Source organism: Arachis hypogaea, chromosome 3 (genome assembly GCF_003086295.3).
Source record: "Arachis hypogaea cultivar Tifrunner chromosome 3, arahy.Tifrunner.gnm2.J5K5, whole genome shotgun sequence".
Taxonomy (NCBI): Eukaryota; Viridiplantae; Streptophyta; class Magnoliopsida; order Fabales; family Fabaceae; genus Arachis; species Arachis hypogaea.
Genome location: NC_092038.1, coordinates 33,597,016 through 33,615,602, shown reverse-complemented (window position 1 = coordinate 33,615,602; position 18,587 = coordinate 33,597,016). Strand labels below are relative to the sequence as shown.

At 44.9% G+C, this 18,587-nt stretch overlaps 1 non-coding gene across 1 annotated transcript; it reads left to right on the top strand.

The window, feature by feature from the left end:
* The first annotated feature begins 1,240 nt into the window (after positions 1 to 1,240).
* Positions 1,241 to 1,348, top strand: LOC140183948 (small nucleolar RNA R71). The gene has a single exon (XR_011880538.1). It is a non-coding gene; the product is annotated as a small nucleolar RNA R71 (small nucleolar RNA).
* Positions 1,349 to 18,587: the final 17,239 nt, after the last annotated feature.

The window sequence follows — 18,587 nt, the reverse complement described above, 5'->3', positions numbered from 1 at the left end:
GTACCTCAGAGATCCCTAACTTCTCCATTACAGAGAGAGGCATGAGGTTTACACTTGACCCTAAGTCACACAAGGCCTTGTTGAAGGTCATGGTGCCTATGGTACAAGGTATTGAAAACTTCCCATGATCCTGTCTCTTTTGAGGCAGTTTCTGCCTAGACAAGTCATCTAGTTCTTTGGTGAGCAATGGGGGTTCATCCTCCCAAGTCTCATTTCCAAATAGCTTGTCATTTAGCTTCATGATTGCTCCAAGGTATTTAGCAACTTGCTATTCAGTGACATACTCATCGTCTTCAGAGGAAGAATACTCATCAGAGCTCATGAATGGCAGAAGTAAGTCCAATGGAATCTCTATGGTCTCATTTTGAGCCTCAGATTCCCATGGTTCCTCATTGGGGAACTCATTGGAGGCCAGTGGACGTCCATTGAGGTCTTCCTCAGTGGCGTTCACTGCCTTTCCTTCCTCCCAAAATTCGGCCATGTTGATGGCCTTGCACTCTCCTTTTGGATTTTCTTCTGTATTGCTTGGAAGAGTACTAGGAGGGAGTTCAGTAATTTTCTTGCTCAGCTGACCCACTTGTGCCTCCAAGTTTCTAATGGAGGACCTTGTTTCAGTCATGAAACTTTGAGTGGTTTTGATTAGATCAGAGACCATGGTTGCTAAGTCAGAGGTATTCTGCTTAGAACTCTCTGTCTGTTGCTGAGAAGATGATGGAAAAGGCTTGCTATTGCTAAACCTGTTTCTTCCACCATTATTATTGTTGAAACCTTGTTGGGGTCTCTGTTGATCCTTCCATGAAAAATTTGGATGATTTCTCCATGAAGGATTATAGGTGTTTCTATAGGGTTCTCCCATGTAATTCACCTCTTCCATTGAAGGGTTCTCAGGATCATAGGCTTCTTCCTCAGATGAAGCCTCCTTAGTACTGCTTGGTGCATTTTGCATTTCAGACAGACTTTGAGAAATCATATTGACTTGTTGGGTCAATATTTTGTTCTGAGCCAATATGGCATTCAGAGTGTCAATCTCAAGAACTCCTTTCTTCTTACTAGTCCCATTGTTTACAGGATTTCTTTCAGAAGTGTACATGAATTGGTTATTTGCAACCATTTCAATCAGTTCTTGAGCTTCAGTAGGCGTCTTCTTCAGATGAAGAGATCCTCCTGCAGAGCTATCCAAAGACATCTTGGATAGTTCAGAGAGACCATCATAGAAAATACCTATGATGCTCCATTCAGAAAGCATATCAGAAGGACACTTTCTGATTAATTGTTTGTATCTTTCCCAAGCTTCATAGAGGGATTCTCCTTCCTTCTGTCTGAAGGTTTGGACTTCCACTCTAAGCTTACTCAATTTTTGAGGTGGAAAGAACTTTGCCAAGAAGGCATTGACTAGCTTTTCCCAAGAGTCCAGGCTTTCTTTAGGTTGTGAGTCCAACCATGTCCTAGCTCTGTCTCTTACAGCAAAAGGGAATAGCATAAGTCTGTAGACCTCAGGGTCAACCCCATTAGTCTTGACAGTGTCACAGATTTGCAAGAATTCAGCTAAAAACTGATGAGAATCTTCCAATGGAAGTCCATGGAACTTGCAATTCTGTTGCATTAGAGAAACTAATTGAGGCTTAAGCTCAAAGTTGTTTGCTCCAATGGCAGGGATAGAGATGCTTCTCCCATAGAAATCGGGAGTAGGTGCAGTGAAGTCACCCAGCACCTTCCTTGCATTGTTGGCATTGTTGTTGTTTTCGGCTGCCATATGTTCTTCTTCTTTGAAGATTTCTGTTAGGTCCTCTACAGAGATTTGTGCCTTAGCTTCTCTTAGTTTTCGTTTCAATGTCCTTTCAGGTTCAGGATCAGCCTCAACAAGAATGCTTTTGTTTTTGCTCCTGCTCATAAGAAAGAGAAGGGAACAAGAAAATGTGGAATCCTCTATGTCACAGTATAGAGATTCCTTTAGGTGTCAGAGGAGAAGAAAAGTAGAAGACAGAAATAGAAAATTCGAACTTATCAAAGAAGATGGAGTTCAAATTTTGCATTAAGGGATAGTGTTAGTCCATAAATAGAAGGATGTGAGAAGAAGGGAAGTAATTTTCGAAAATTAAGTAGAAGATTTTGAAAACATTTTTGAAAAACTTTGATTGATTTTCGAAAATGAAAGTGGAAAAGAAATCAAGTGATTTTTGAAAAAGATTTTGAAATTAGAAATCAGAAAGATTTGATTGAAAACTATTTTGAAAAAAGATGTGGTTAAGAAAATATGATTAGTTTTAAAAAGATGTGATTGAGAAGATATGATTTGAAAAACATTTTAAAAGATTTGATCTTAAAAATTAATGACTTGGCTATCAAGAAAAGATATGATTCAGACATTAAACCTCTCTCAACAGAAAAGGCAACATACTTGAAATGTTGAATCAAATCATTAATTGATAGCAAGTATCTTTGAAAATAGAAAGAAATTGATTTTGAAAAAGATTTGATTGAAAAATTGATTTGAAAAAAAGATTTGATTTTGAAAAACTTTGAAAACTTGAAAAAAATTTGATTTGAAAACAAAATCTTCCCCCTTTAGCCATCCTGGCGTTAAACGCCCAGAATGGTGCACATTCTGGCGTTTAACGCCCAAAACTATACCCTTTTGGGCGTTAAACGCCCAACCAGGTACCCTGGCTGGCGTTTAAACGCCAGTCTGTCCTTCTTCACTGGGCGTTTTGAACGCCCAGCTTTTTCTGTGCAATTCCTCTGCTGTATGTTCTGAATCTTCAATTCTCTGTATTATTGACTTGAGAAGACACAATTTAAAAATATTTTTGGATTTTTAATAATAAGGAAAAATCAAAATGCAACAAGAATCAAATAACAATGCATGCAAGACACCAAACTTAGCAGTTTGTATACTGCTGACACTAATGAGACACATATGAAACACATAAACACTCAAGTCAAGAGAATTCAAAGATTAGAGTAAGAAATCATCAAGAATTATTTGAAGATCCTTAAGACGCATGAATGAATGCATGCAATTGACACCAAACTTAAAATGAAACACTAGACTCAACTAAAAGACTCTTAAACCAACAAAAATAAAACAGTCCTAATCTAAGCAACAAGATAAACCGTCAGTTGTCCAAACTCAACAATCCCCGGCAACGGTGCCAAAAACTTGGTGCACGAAATTGTGATCAATACTTTTCAAAACTCTAATAATCCCCAGTAATGGCCCCAAAGACTTGGTGCTCACTACCATGGCATAAACACAACTTCGCACAACTAACCAGCAAGTGTACTGGGTCGTCCAAGTAATAAACCTTACGCGAGTAAGGGTCGATCCCACAGAGATTGTTGGTATGAAGCAAGCTATGGTCACCTTGTAAATCTTAGTCAGGCAAACTCAAATGGGTATGGTGATAAACGAAATAAACATAAAGGTAAAGATAGAGATACTTATGTAATTCACTGGTAGGAACTTCAGATAAGCGTATGAAGATGCCTTCCCTTCCGTCTCTCTGCTTTCCTACTGTCTTCATCCAATCCTTCTTCCTCCTTTCCATGGCAAGCTCAAGCAAGGGTTTCACCGTTGTCAGTGGCTACCTCCCATCCTCTCAGTGGAAATGTTCAACGCACCCTGTCACGGCACGGCTATCCATCTGTCGGTTCTCGATCAGGCCGGAATAGAATCCAGTGATTCTTTTGCGTCTGTCACTAACGCCCTGCCCTCAGGAGTTTGAAGCACGTCACAGTCATTCAATCATTGAATCCTACTCAGAATACCACAGACAAGGTTAGACCTTCCGGATTCTCTTGAATGCCGCCATCAGTTCTAGCCTATACCACGAAGACTCTGATCGCACGGAATGGCTGGCTCGTTTGTCAGGCGAGCACTCGGTTGTCAGGCGATCAACCATGCATCGTGTATCAGGAATCCAAGAGATATTCACCCAATCGAAGGTAGAACGGAGGTGGTTTTCAGTCACACGTTCATAGGTGAGAATGATGATGAGTGTCACGGATCATCACATTCATCAAGTTGAAGAACAAGTGATATCTTAGAACAAGAACAAGCGGAATTGAATAGAAGAACAATAGTAATTGCATTAATACTCGAGGTACAGCAGAGCTCCACACCTTAATCTATGGTGTGTAGAAACTCCACCGTTGAAAATACATAAGAACAAGGTCTAGGCATGGCCGAATGGCCAGCCTCCCAATGATCTAAGATAGCATCAAAACAAAGATAACTACCAAGATGTCTCAATACAATAGTAAAAGGTCCTATTTATAGAAAACTAGTAGCATAGGGTGTACAGAGATGAGTAAATGACATAAAAATCCACTTCCGGGCCCACTTGGTGTGTGCTTGGGCTGAGCAATAAAGCATTTTCGTGTAGAGACTCCTTCTGGAGTTAAACGCCAGCTTTAGTGCCAGTTTGGGCGTTTAACTCCCATTTTGGTGCCAGTTCCAGCGTTTAACGCTGGAATTCCTGAGGGTGACTTTGTGCGCCGGTTTGGGCCATCAAATCTTGGGCAAAGTATGGACTATCATATATTGCTGGAAAGCCCAGGATGTCTACTTTCCAACGCCGTTGAGATCAGAAAACCCGCTTCGAGTGCAGGGAGGTCAGAATCCAACAGCATCTGCAGTCCTTTTTACTCTCTGAATCAGATTTTTGCTCAGGTCCCTCAATTTCAGCCAGAAAATACCTGAAATCACAGAAAAACACACAAACTCATAGTAAAGTCCAGAAAAGTGAATTTTAACTAAAAACTAATAAAAATATACTAAAAACTAACTAGATCATACTAAAAACATACTAAAAACAATGCCAAAAAGCGTACAAATTATCCGCTCATCAATGACGCTATCCCGAGGAGGACACCTGAAGGTGAGCCGTAATGGCCTCATCTCCGGCAGGCTCCTAAGATTTTTTTTTCGTTTTTTTCCCCGGTTTTTTTTTTACGTCGTGCTGACACTCGTTCTTTAAATGACCCTATCCCGAGGAGGACACCTGAAGGCGAGCCGTAATGGCCTCATCTCCGGAAGGCTCCTCCAATTTTTTTTTCGTTTTTTTTTCGATGTTTTTTTTACGTCATGCTGACTCTCGTTCTTTAAATGACCCTATCTCGAGGAGGACACCTGAAGGCGAGCCGTAATGGCCTTATCTCCGGCAGACTCCTCCGATTTTGTTTTTTTCGTTTTTTTTCCTTTTTTTTACGTCGTGCTGACCCTCATTCTTTAAATGACCCTATCCCGAGGAGGACACCTGAAGGCGAGCCGTAACGGCCTCATCTCCGGCAGGCTCCTCCGATTTTGTTTTTTTCATTTTTTTCCCTTTTTTTTACGTCGTGCTGACCATCGTTCTTTAAATGACCCTATCCCGAGGAGGACACCTGAAGGCGAGCCGTAATGCCCTCATCTCCGGCAGGTTCCTCCGATTCTTTTTCGTTTTTTTCCCGATTATTTTTTTCTTTTTTTCTTTTTCTTTTTTTTTTTTACGTCGTGCTGACCCTCGTTCTTTAAATGACCCTATCCCGAGGAGGACACCTGAAGGCGAGTCGTGATTGCCTCATCTCCGGAAGGCTCCTCCGATTTTTTTTCGTTTTTTTCCGATGTTTTTTTTTTACGTCGTGCTGACCATCGTTCTTTAAATGACACTATCACGAGGAGTACACCTGTAGGCGAGCCGTAATGGCCTCATCTCCGGCAGGCTCCTCCGATTTTTTTTCGTTTTTTTTCCGATGTTTTTTTTTTTGTCGTGCTGACCCTCGTTCTTTAAATGACCCTATCTCGAGGAGGACACCTGAAGGCGAGCCGTAATGGCCTCATCTCCGGCAGGCTCCTTCCATTTTTTTCGAATTTTTCCCCTGTTTTTTTTTTACGTCGTGCTGACCCTCGTTCTTTAAATGACCCTATCCCGAAGAGGACACCTGAAGGCGAGCCGTAATGGCCTCATCTCCGGCAGGCTCCTCCGATTTTTTTTCGTTTATTTCCCCATTTTTTTTACGTCGTGCTGACCCTCGTTCTTTAAATGACACTATCTCGAGAAGGACACCTGAAGGCGGCCTCATCTCCGGAAGGCTCCTCCGATTTTTTTCGTTTTTTTTTTCCGATGTTTTTTTTTTTACGTCGAGCTGACCCTCGTTCTTTAAATGACCCTATCTCGAGGAGGACACCTGAAGGCGAGCCGTAATGACCTCATCTCCGGCAGGCTCCTCCCATTTTTTTCGATTTTTTCCCTGTTTTTTTTTTACGTCGTGCTGACCCTCGTTCTTTAAATGACCCTATCCCGAGGAGGACACCTGAAGGCAAGCCGTAATGGCCTCAACTCCGAAAGGCTCTTCCGATTTTTTTCATTTTTTCCCCTTTTTTTTTTACGTCGTGCTGACCCTCATTCTTTAAATGACACTATCCCGAGGAGGACACCTGAAGGCGAGCCGTAATGGCCTCATCTCCGAAAGGCTCCTCCAATTTTTTTTTTTTTTTACGTCGTGCTGACCCTCGTTCTTTAAATGACCCTCTCTCGAGGAGGACACCTGAAGGCGAGCCGTAATGGCCTCCCATTTTTTTCGATTTTTTTCCCGGTTTTTTTTTGTACGTCGTGCTGACCCTCGTTCTTTAAATGACCTTATCCCGAGGAGGACACCTGAAGGCGAGCCGTAATGGCCTCATCTCCGGCAGGCTCCTCCGATTTTATTTTTTTCGTTTTTTTTCCTTTTTTTTTCTACGTCGTGCTGACCCTCGTTCTTTAAATGACCCTATCCCGAGGAGGACACCTGAAGGTGAGCCGTGATGGCCTCATCTCCGGCAGGCTCCTCCGATTTTTTTTCCGTTTTTTTCCCCGGTTTTTTTTTTACGTTGTGCTGACCCTCGTTCTCTAAATGACCCTATCCCGTAATGGCCTCATCTCCGGCAAGCTCCTCCGATTTTGTTTTCTTTTTTTTTTCATTTTTTTTACATCGTGTTGACCCTCGTTCTTTAAATTACCCTATCTCGAGGAGGACACCTGAAGGCGAGCCGTAATGGCCTCATCTCCGACAGGCTCCTCCCATTTTTTTTTACATCGTGCTGACCCTCGTTCTTTAAATGACCATATCCCGGGAAGACACCTGAAGGCGAGCCGTAATGGCCTCATCTCCGGCAGGCCACCTTCGTTCTTTAAATAACCCTATCCCGAAGAGGACACCTGAAAGCAAACCGTAATGGCCTAATGTCCGGCAGGCTCCTCCCATTTTTTTTCGATTTTTCTCCCTTTTTTTTTACGTCGTGCTGACCCTCGTTCATTAAATGACCCTATCCCGAGGAGGACACCTGAAGGCGAGCCATAATAGCCTCATCTCCAGCAGGCTCCTCCGATTTTTTTTTGTTTTTTTTTCCGATGTTTTTTTCTTTTTTTTTTTACGTCATGCTGACCCTCGTTCTTTAAATGACCCTATCCCTAGGAGGACACCTGAAGGCGACTCGTAATGGCCTCATCTCCGGTAGGATCCTCTAATTTTTTTTTTCATTTTTTTCCCTTTTTTTTTACGTCGTGCTGACCATCGTTCTTTAAATGACTCTATCCCGAGGAGGACACCTGAAGGCGAGCCGTAATGGCCTCATCTCCGGCAGGCTCCTCCGATTTTTTTTCGTTTTTTCCCGGTTATTTTTTTTTTTTTTTTTTTTTTTTTTTTTTTACGTCGTGCTGACCCTCGTTCTTTAAATGACCCTATCCCGAGGAGGACACCTGAAGGCGAGTCGTAATGCCTCATCTCCGGAAGGCTCCTCCGATTTTTTTTTCGTTTTTTTTTCCGATGTTTTTTTTTACGTCTTGCTGACCATCGTTCTTTAAATGACACTATCCCGAGGAGTACACCTGTAGGCGAGCCGTAATGGCCTCATCTCCGGCAGGCTCCTCCGATTTTTTTTCGTTTTTTTTCCCGATATTTTTTTTTACGTCGTGCTGACCCTCGTTCTATAAATGACCCTATCTCAGGAGGACACCTGAAGGCGAGCCGTAATGGCCTCATCTCCGGCAGGTTCCTTCCATTTTTTTCGATTTTTTCCCTGATTTTTTTTTACGTCTTGCTGACCCTCGTTCTTTAAATGACCCTATCCCGAGGAGGACACCGAAGGTGAGCCGTAATGGCCTCATCTCCGGCAGGCTCCTCCCATTTTTTTTCGATTTTTTCCCTGCTTTTTTTTTTTACGTCGTGCTGACCCTCGTTCTTTAAATGACCCTATCCCGAGAAGGACACCTGAAGGCAAGCCGTAATGGCCTCATCTCCGGCAGGCTCCTCCGATTTTTTTTTCATTTTTTCCCTTTTTTTTTACGTCGTGCTGACCCTCATTCTTTAAATGACCTATCTGAGGAGGACACCTGAAGGCGAGCTGTAATGGCCTCATCTCCGGCAGGCTCCTCCGATTTTTTTTTTTCCTTTTTTTTCTTTTTTTTTTTACGTCGTGCTGACCCTCGTTCTTTAAATGACCCTATACCGAGGAGGACACCTGAAGGTGAGCCGTAATGGCCTCATCTCTGGCAACCTCCTCAGATTTTTTTTTCGTTTTTTTCCCCGTTTTTTTTTTAAGTCGTGCTGACCTTCGTTCTTTAAATGACCCTATCCCGAGGAGGACACCTGAAGGCGAGCCGTAATGTCCTCATCTCCGGCAGGCTCCTCCGATTTTTTTTGTTTTTTTTTTACGTCATGCTGACCCTCGTTCTCTAAATGACCCTATCCCGAGGAGGACACTGAAGGCGAGCCGTAATGGCCTCATCTCCGGCAGGCTCCTCCGATTTTTTTTTCATTTTTTTCCCTTTTTTTTTCTTACGTCGTGCTGACCCTCGTTCTTTAAATGACCCTATCCCGAGGAGGACACCGGAAGGCGAGCCGTAATGGCCTCATCTCCGGCAGGCTCCTCCGATTTTTTTTTCGTTTTTTTTCCCGTTTTTTTTTTAGGTCGGTTGACCCTCGTTCTATAAATGACACTATCCCGAGAAGGACACCTGAAGGCAAGCCGTAATGGCCTCATCTCCGGAAGGCTCCACCGATTTTTTTTTGTTTTTTTTCCGATGTTTTTTTTTTTACGTCGAGCTGACCCTCGTTCTTTAAATGACCCTATCTCGAGGAGGACACCTGAAGGCGAGCTGTAATGGCCGGAGACTCCTCCCATTTTTTTTCGATTTTTTCCCCTGCTTTTTTTTTTACGTCGTGCTGACCCTCGTTCTTTAAATGACCCTATCCCGAGGAGGACACCTGAAGGCAAGCCGTAATGGCCTCATCTCCGGCAGGCTCATCCGATTTTTTTTTCATTTTTTTCCCTTTTTTTTTACGTCGTGCAGACCCTCATTCTTTAAATGACACTATCCCGACGAGGATACCTGAAGGCGAGCCGTAATGGCCTCATCTCCGGAAGGCTCCTCTGATTTTTTTTTTTACGTCGTGCTGACCCTCGTTCTTTAAATGACCTATCTCGAGGAGGACACCTGAAGGCGAGCCGTAATGGCCTCATCTCTGGCAGGCTCCTCCGATTTTTTTTTTTCGTTTTTTTCCTTTTTTTTTTACGTCGTGCTGACCCTCGTTCTTTAAATGACCCTATCCCGAGGAGGACACCTGAAGGTGAGCCGTAATGGCCTCATCTCCGGCAGCCTCCTCAGATTGTTTTTTTCGTTTTTTTCCCCGGTTTTTTTTTTACGTCTTGCTGACCTTCGTTCTTTAAATGACCCTATCCCGAGGAGGACACCTGAAGGCGAGCCGTAATGTCCTCATCTCCGGCAGGCTCCTCCGATTTTTTTTGTTTTTTTTTTTACGTCATGCTGACCCTCGTTCTTTAAATGACCCTATCCCGAGGAGGACACCTGAAGGCGAGCCGTAATGGCCTCATCTCCGGCAGGCTCCTCCGATTTTTTTTTTCATTTTTTTCCTTTTTTTTTACGTCGTGCTGACCATCGTTCTTTAAATGACCCTATCCAGAGGAGGACACCTGAAGGCGAGCCGTAATGGCCTCATCTCCGGCAGGCTCCTCCGATTTTTTTTCTTTTTTTCTCCGTTTTTTTTATTTTTACGTCGTGCTGACCCTCGTTCTTTAAATGACCCTATCTCAAGGAGGACACCTGAAGGCGAGCCGTAATGGCCTCATCTCCGGCAGGCTCCTCCGATTTTTTTTTTGTTTTTTTCCCTGTATTTTTTTTTACGTCGTGCTGACCCTCGTTCTTTAAATGACCCTATCCCTAGGAGGACACCTGAAGGCGACCCGTAATGGCCTCATCTCCAGCAGGCTCCTCCAATTTTTTTTCGTTTTTTTTCTTTTTTTTTTACGTCGTGCTGACCCCGTTCTTTAAATGACCCTATCCGAGGAGGACACCTGAAGGCGAGCCGTAATGGCCTCATCTCCGGCAGGCTCCTCCGATTTTTTTTTCGTTTTTTTCCCGATTATTTTTTTTCTTTTTTTTTTATACGTCGTGATGACCCTCGTTCTTTAAATGACCCTATCCCAAGGAGAACACCTGAAGGCGAGCCGTAATGGCCTCATCTCCGGAAGGCTCCTCCGATTTTTTTTTCGTTTTTTTCCCGATGTTTTTTTTTACGTCGTACTGACCCTCGTTCTTTAAATGACACTATCCCGAGGAGTACACCTGAAGGCGAGCCTAATGGCCTCATCTCCAGCAGGCTCCTCCAATTTTTTTTCGTTTTTTTTTCCGATGTTTTTTTTTTTACGTCGTGCTGACCCTCGTTCTTTAAATGACCCTATCTCGAGGAGGACACCTGAAGGCGAGCCGTAATGGCCTCATCTCCGGCAGGCTCCTTCCATTTGTTTCGATTTTTTTCCCTGTTTTTTTTTTTACGTCGTGCTGACCCTCGTTCTTTAAATGACCCTATCCCTAGGAGGACAACTGAAGGCGAGCCGTAATGGCCTCATCTCCAGCAGGCTCCTCCGATTTTTTTTTGTTTTTTTCTCCGTTTTTTTTTTTACGTCGTGCTGACCCTCGTTCTTTAAATGACACTATCCCGAGGAGGACACTTGAAGACAAGCCGTAATGGCCTCATCTTCGGAAGGCTCCTCCGATTTTTTTTCGTTTTTTTTTCGATGTTTTTTTTTTACGTCGTGCTGACCCTCGTTCTTTAAATGACCCTATCTCGAGGAGGACACCTGAAGGCGGGCCGTAATGGCCTCATCTCCGGCATGCTCCTCCCATTTTTTTAGATTTTTTCCCCTGTTTTTTTTACGTCGTACTGACCCTCGTTCTTTAAATGACCCTATCCCGAGGAGGACACCTGAAGGCAAGCCGTAATGGCCTCATCTCCGGCAGGCTCCTCCGATTTTTTTTTCATTTTTTCCCCTTTTTCTTACGTCGTGCTGAGCCTCATTTTTAAATGACACTATCCCGAGGAGGACACCTGAAGGCGAGCCGTAATGGCCTCATCTCCGGAATGCTCCTCCGATTTTTTATTTTTTTTTACGTCGTGCTGACCCTCGTTCTTTAAATGACCCTATCTCGAGGAGGACACCTGAAGGCGAGCCGTAATGGCCTCATCTCCGGCAGACTCCTCCCATTTTTTTTCGATTTTTTTCCTGGTTTTTTTTTTACGTCGTGCTAACCCTCGTTCTTTAAATGACCCTATCCCGAGGAGGACACCTGAAGGCGAGCCGTAATGGCCTTATCTCCGGCAGACTCCTCCGATTTTGTTTTTTTTTGTTTTTTTTCCTTCTTTTTTACGTCGTCCTGACCGTTGTTCTTTAAATGACCCTATCCCGAGGAGGACACCTGAAGGTGATCCGTAATGGCCTCATCTCCGGCAGGCTCCTCCGATTTTGTTTTTTCATTTTTTTCCCTTTTTTTGTGGTGCTGACCCTCGTTCTTTAAATGACCCTATTCCGAGGAGGACACCTGAAGGCGAGCCGTAATGGCCTCATCTCCGGCAGCCTCCTCCGATTTAGTTTTTTCGTTTTTTTCCCCTTTTTTTTCTTTTTTTCACGTCGTGCTAACCCTCGTTCTTTAAATGACCCTATCCCGAGGAGGACACCTGAAGGCGAGCCGTAATGGCCTCATCTCCGGCAGGCTCCTCCATTTTTTTTTCGTTTTTTCCCGTTTTTTTTTTACGTGTGCTGACCCTCGTTCTTTAAATGACCCTATCCCGAGGAGGACACCTGAAGGCGAGCCGTAATGGCCTCATCTCCGGCAGGCTCCTCCATTTTTTTTTACGTCGTGCTGACCCTCGTTCTTTAAATGACCCTATCCCGGAGGACACCTGAAGGCGAGCCGTAATGGCCTCATCTCCGGCAAGCGACCCTCGTTCTTTAAATAACCCTATCCCGAGGAGACACCTGAAGGCGAGCCGTAATGACCTAATCTCCGGCAGGATCCTCCAATTCTTTTTTTTCGATTTTTCCCCTTTTTTTTACGTCGTGCTGACCCTCGTTCTTTAAATGACCCTATCCGAGGAGGACACCTGAAGGCGAGCCGTAATGGCCTCATCTCCGGCAGGCTCCTCCGATTTTTTTTTTCGTTTTTTTCCCGTTATTTTTTTTTTTTTTTTTTTTTTTCTTTTTTTTTTACGTCGTGCTAACCCTCGTTCTTTAAATGACCCTATCCCGAGGATGACACCTGAAGGCGAACCGTAATGGCCTCATCTCCGGAAGGCTCCTCCATTTTTTTTTCGTTTTTTTTCCCATTTTTTTTTTACGTCGTGCGACCCTCGTTCTTTAAATGACCTATCCCGAGGAGTACACCTGAAGGCGAGCCGTAATGGCCTCTCCCTGGATGCTCCTCCGATTTTTTTTCGTTTTTTTTCCCGTTTTTTTTTACGTCGTGCTGACCCTCGTTCTTTAAATGACCCTATCTCGAGGAGGACACCTGAAGGCGAGCCGTAATGGCCTCATCTCCGGCAGGCTCCTCCATTTTTTTCGATTTTTTCCCTGTTTTTTTTTACGTCGTGCTGACCCTCGTTCTTTAAATGACCCTATCCCGAGGAGGACACCTGAAGGCGAGCCGTAATGGCCTCATCTCCGCAGGCTCCTCCGATTTTTTTTCTTTTTTCCCTTTTTTTTTTACGTCGTGCTGACCCTCGTTCTTTAAATGACCTATCCCGAGGAGGACACCTGAAGGCGAGCCGTAATGGCCTCATCTCCGAAGGCTCCTCCGATTTTTTTTTTTACGTCGTGCTGACCCTCGTTCTTTAAATGACCCTATCCGAGGAGGACACCTGAAGGCGAGCCGTAATGGCCTCATCTCCGGCAGGCTCCTCCGATTTTTTTTCGTTTTTTTCCCGTTTTTTTTTTACGTCGTGCTGACCCTCGTTCTTTAAATGACCCTATCCCGAGGAGGACACCTGAAGGCGAGCCGTAATGGCCTCATCTCCGGCAGGCTCCTCCGATTTTTTTTTTTCGTTTTTTTCCTTTTTTTTTACGTCGTGCTGACCCTCGTTCTTTAAATGACCCTATCCCGAGGAGGACACCTGAAGGCGAGCCGTAATGGCCTCATCTCCGGCAGGCTCCTCCGATTTTTTTTCGTTTTTTTCCCTTTTTTTTTTACGTCGTGCTGACCCTCGTTCTTTAAATGACCCTATCCCGAGGAGGACACCTGAAGGCGAGCCGTAATGGCCTCATCTCCGGCAGCTCCTCCGATTTTTTTTTTTTTTTTTTTTTTTTTTACGTCGTGCTGACCCTCGTTCTTTAAATGACCCTATCCCGAGGAGGACACCTGAAGGCGAGCCGTAATGGCCTCATCTCCGGCAGGCTCCTCCATTTTTTTTTCATTTTTTTCCCTTTTTTTTTACGTCGTGCTGACCCTCGTTCTTTAAATGACCCTATCCGAGGAGGACACCTGAAGGCGAGCCGTAATGGCCTCATCTCCGGCAGGCTCCTCCATTTTTTTTTCGTTTTTTTCCCTTTTTTTTTTACGTCGTGCTGACCCTCGTTCTTTAAATGACCCTATCCCGAGGAGGACACCTGAAGGCGAGCCGTAATGGCCTCATCTCCGCAGGCTCCTCCGATTTTTTTTTTTTTTTTTCCGTTTTTTTCTTTTTTTTTTACGTCGTGCTGACCCTCGTTCTTTAAATGACCCTATCCCGAGGAGGACACCTGAAGGCGAGCCGTAATGGCCTCATCTCCGGCAGGCTCCTCCATTTTTTTTCGTTTTTTTCCCTTTTTTTTTACGTCGTGCTGACCCTCGTTCTTTAAATGACCCTATCCCGAGGAGGACACCTGAAGGCGAGCCGTAATGGCCTCATCTCCGGCAGGCTCCTCCGATTTTTTTTTTTCTTTTTTCCCTTTTTTTTAGTCGTGCTGACCCTCGTTCTTTAAATGACCCTATCCGAGGAGGACACCTGAAGGCGAGCCGTAATGGCCTCATCTCCGGCAGGCTCCTCCGATTTTTTTTTCATTTTTTCCCTTTTTTTTTTTTTTACGTCGTGCTGACCCTCGTTCTTTAAATGACCCTATCCCGAGGAGGACACCTGAAGGCGAGCCGTAATGGCCTCATCTCCGGCAGGCTCCTCCGATTTTTTTTTCGTTTTTTTTTCCTTTTTTTTTTTTACGTCGTGCTGACCCTCGTTCTTTAAATGACCTATCCCGAGGAGGACACCTGAAGGCGAGCCGTAATGGCCTCATCTCCGGCAGGCTCCTCCGATTTTTTTTTCGTTTTTTTTCCCGTTTTTTTTTACGTCGTGCTGACCCTCGTTCTTTAAATGACCCTATCCGAGGAGGACACCTGAAGGCGAGCCGTAATGGCCTCATCTCCGGCAGGCTCCTCCATTTTTTTTCGTTTTTTTCCCTGTTTTTTTTTACGTCGTGCTGACCCTCGTTCTTTAAATGACCCTATCCCGAGGAGGACACCTGAAGGCGAGCCGTAATGGCCTCATCTCCGGCAGGCTCCTCCGATTTTTTTTTCGTTTTTTTCCCTTTTTTTTTTTTACGTCGTGCTGACCCTCGTTCTTTAAATGACCCTATCCCGAGGAGGACACCTGAAGGCGAGCCGTAATGGCCTCATCTCCGGCAGGCTCCTCCGATTTTTTTTTCTTTTTTTCCCTTTTTTTTTACGTCGTGCTGACCCTCGTTCTTTAAATGACCCTATCCCGAGGAGGACACCTGAAGGCGAGCCGTAATGGCCTCATCTCCGGCAGGCTCCTCCGATTTTTTTTTTTTTACGTCGTGCTGACCCTCGTTCTTTAAATGACCTATCCGAGGAGGACACCTGAAGGCGAGCCGTAATGGCCTCATCTCCGGCAGGCTCCTCCGATTTTTTTTTTCGTTTTTTTCCTTTTTTTTTTACGTCGTGCTGACCCTCGTTCTTTAAATGACCCTATCCCGAGGAGGACACCTGAAGGCGAGCCGTAATGGCCTCATCTCCGGCAGGCTCCTCCGATTTTTTTTCGTTTTTTTCCCGTTTTTTTTTACGTCGTGCTGACCCTCGTTCTTTAAATGACCCTATCCCGAGGAGGACACCTGAAGGCGAGCCGTAATGGCCTCATCTCCGGCAGGCTCCTCCGATTTTTTTTTTTTTTTTTTTTTTTTTTTTACGTCTGCTGACCCTCGTTCTTTAAATGACCCTATCCCGAGGAGGACACCTGAAGGCGAGCCGTAATGGCCTCATCTCCGGCAGGCTCCTCCGATTTTTTTTTTCGTTTTTTTCCCTTTTTTTTTACGTCGTGCTGACCCTCGTTCTTTAAATGACCCTATCCCGAGGAGGACACCTGAAGGCGAGCCGTAATGGCCTCATCTCCGGCAGGCTCCTCCGATTTTTTTTTTCGTTTTTTTCCTTTTTTTTTTTACGTCGTGCTGACCCTCGTTCTTTAAATGACCCTATCCGAGGAGGACACCTGAAGGCGAGCCGTAATGGCCTCATCTCCGGCAGGCTCCTCCGATTTTTTTTTTTTTTTTCCCTTTTTTTTTTACGTCGTGCTGACCCTCGTTCTTTAAATGACCCTATCCCGAGGAGGACACCTGAAGGCGAGCCGTAATGGCCTCATCTCCGGCAGGCTCCTCCATTTTTTTTTTTTTTTTCCTTTTTTTTTTTACGTCGTGCTGACCCTCGTTCTTTAAATGACCCTATCCCGAGGAGGACACCTGAAGGCGAGCCGTAATGGCCTCATCTCCGGCAGGCTCCTCCGATTTTTTTTTCGTTTTTTTTCCTTTTTTTTTTACGTCGTGCTGACCCTCGTTCTTTAAATGACCCTATCCCGAGGAGACACCTGAAGGCGAGCCGTAATGGCCTCATCTCCGGCAGGCTCCTCCGATTTTTTTTCGTTTTTTTCCGTTTTTTTTTTACGTCGTGCTGACCCTCGTTCTTTAAATGACCCTATCCCGAGGAGGACACCTGAAGGCGAGCCGTAATGGCCTCATCTCCGGCAGGCTCCTCCGATTTTTTTTTCGTTTTTTTCCTGTTTTTTTTTACGTCGTGCTGACCCTCGTTCTTTAAATGACCCTATCCCGAGGAGGACACCTGAAGGCGAGCCGTAATGGCCTCATCTCCGGCAGGCTCCTCCATTTTTTTTCGTTTTTTTCCCTTTTTTTTTTACGTCGTGCTGACCCTCGTTCTTTAAATGACCCTATCCCGAGGAGGACACCTGAAGGCGAGCCGTAATGGCCTCATCTCCGGCAGGCTCCTCCGATTTTTTTTCGTTTTTTTTCCTTTTTTTTTACGTCGTGCTGACCCTCGTTCTTTAAATGACCCTATCCCGAGGAGGACACCTGAAGGCGAGCCGTAATGGCCTCATCTCCGGCAGGCTCCTCCGATTTTTTTTTTTTTTTTCTTTTTTTTTTACGTCGTGCTGACCCTCGTTCTTTAAATGACCCTATCCCGAGGAGGACACCTGAAGGCGAGCCGTAATGGCCTCATCTCCGGCAGGCTCCTCCATTTTTTTCGTTTTTTTCCTTTTTTTTTACGTCGTGCTGACCCTCGTTCTTTAAATGACCCTATCCGAGGAGGACACCTGAAGGCGAGCCGTAATGGCCTCATCTCCGGCAGGCTCCTCCGATTTTTTTTTCATTTTTTTCCTTTTTTTTACGTCGTGCTGACCTCGTTCTTTAAATGACCCTATCCCGAGGAGGACACCTGAAGGCGAGCCGTAATGGCCTCATCTCCGGCAGCTCCTCCGATTTTTTTTTTTTTTTTTTTTTTACGTCGTGCTGACCCTCGTTCTTTAAATGACCCTATCCCGAGGAGGACACCTGAAGGCGAGCCGTAATGGCCTCATCTCCGGCAGGCTCCTCCCATTTTTTTTCGTTTTTTTCCGTTTTTTTTTTTACGTCGTGCTGACCCTCGTTCTTTAAATGACCCTATCCCGAGGAGGACACCTGAAGGCGAGCCGTAATGGCCTCATCTCCGGCAGCTCCTCCGATTTTTTTTTTTTTTTTTTTTTCCTTTTTTTTACGTCGTGCTGACCCTCGTTCTTTAAATGACCCTATCCCGAGGAGGACACCTGAAGGCGAGCCGTAATGGCCTCATCTCCGGCAGGCTCCTCCGATTTTTTTTTTCTTTTTTCCCTTTTTTTTACGTGTGCTGACCCTCGTTCTTTAAATGACCCTATCCCGAGGAGGACACCTGAAGGCGAGCCGTAATGGCCTCATCTCCGGCAGCTCCTCCGATTTTTTTTTCATTTTTTTCCCTTTTTTTTTTACGTCGTGCTGACCCTCGTTCTTTAAATGACCCTATCCCGAGGAGGACACCTGAAGGCGAGCCGTAATGGCCTCATCTCCGCAGGCTCCTCCATTTTTTTTTTTTTTTTTTTTTTTTTTTACGTGTGCTGACCCTCTTCTTTAAATGACCCTATCCCGAGGAGGACACCTGAAGGCGAGCCGTAATGGCCTCATCTCCGGCAGGCTCCTCCATTTTTTTTTTCGTTTTTTTCTTTTTTTTTTTTACTCTCTGACCCTCGTTCTTTAAATGACCCTATCCGAGGACACCTGAAGGCGAGCCGTAATGCCTATCTCCGGCAGGTCCTCCATTTTTTTTTCGTTTTTTCCTTTTTTTTTACGTCGTGCTGACCCTCGTTCTTTAAATGACCTATCCGAGAGGACACCTGAAGGCGAGCCGTAATGGCCTCATCTCCGGCAGCTCCTCCGATTTTTTTTTTTTTTCCGTTTTTTTTTTTTTTTTACGTCGTGCTGACCCTCGTTCTTTAAATGACCCTATCCCGAGGAGACACCTGAAGGCGAGCCGTAATGGCCTCATCCCGAGGCTCCTCCGATTTTTTTTCTTTTTTTTCATTTTTTTTTACGTCGTGCTGACCCTCGTTCTTTAAATGACCCTATCCGAGGAGGACACCTGAAGGCGAGCCGTAATGGCCTCATCTCCGGCAGGCTCCTCCGATTTTTTTTGTTTTTTTCCTTTTTTTTTTACGTCGTGCTGACCCTCGTTCTTTAAATGACCCTATCCCGAGGAGGACACCTGAAGGCGAGCCGTAATGGCCTCATCTCCGGCAGCTCCTCCGATTTTTTTTTTTTTTTTTCCCTTTTTTTTTTACGTCGTGCTGACCCTCGTTCTTTAAATGACCTATCCGAGGAGGACACCTGAAGGCGAGCCGTAATGGCCTCTCCACCTCCGTTTTTTTTTCCTTTTTTTTTTTACGTCGTGCTGACCCTCGTTCTTTAAATGACCTATCCGAGGGACACCTGAAGG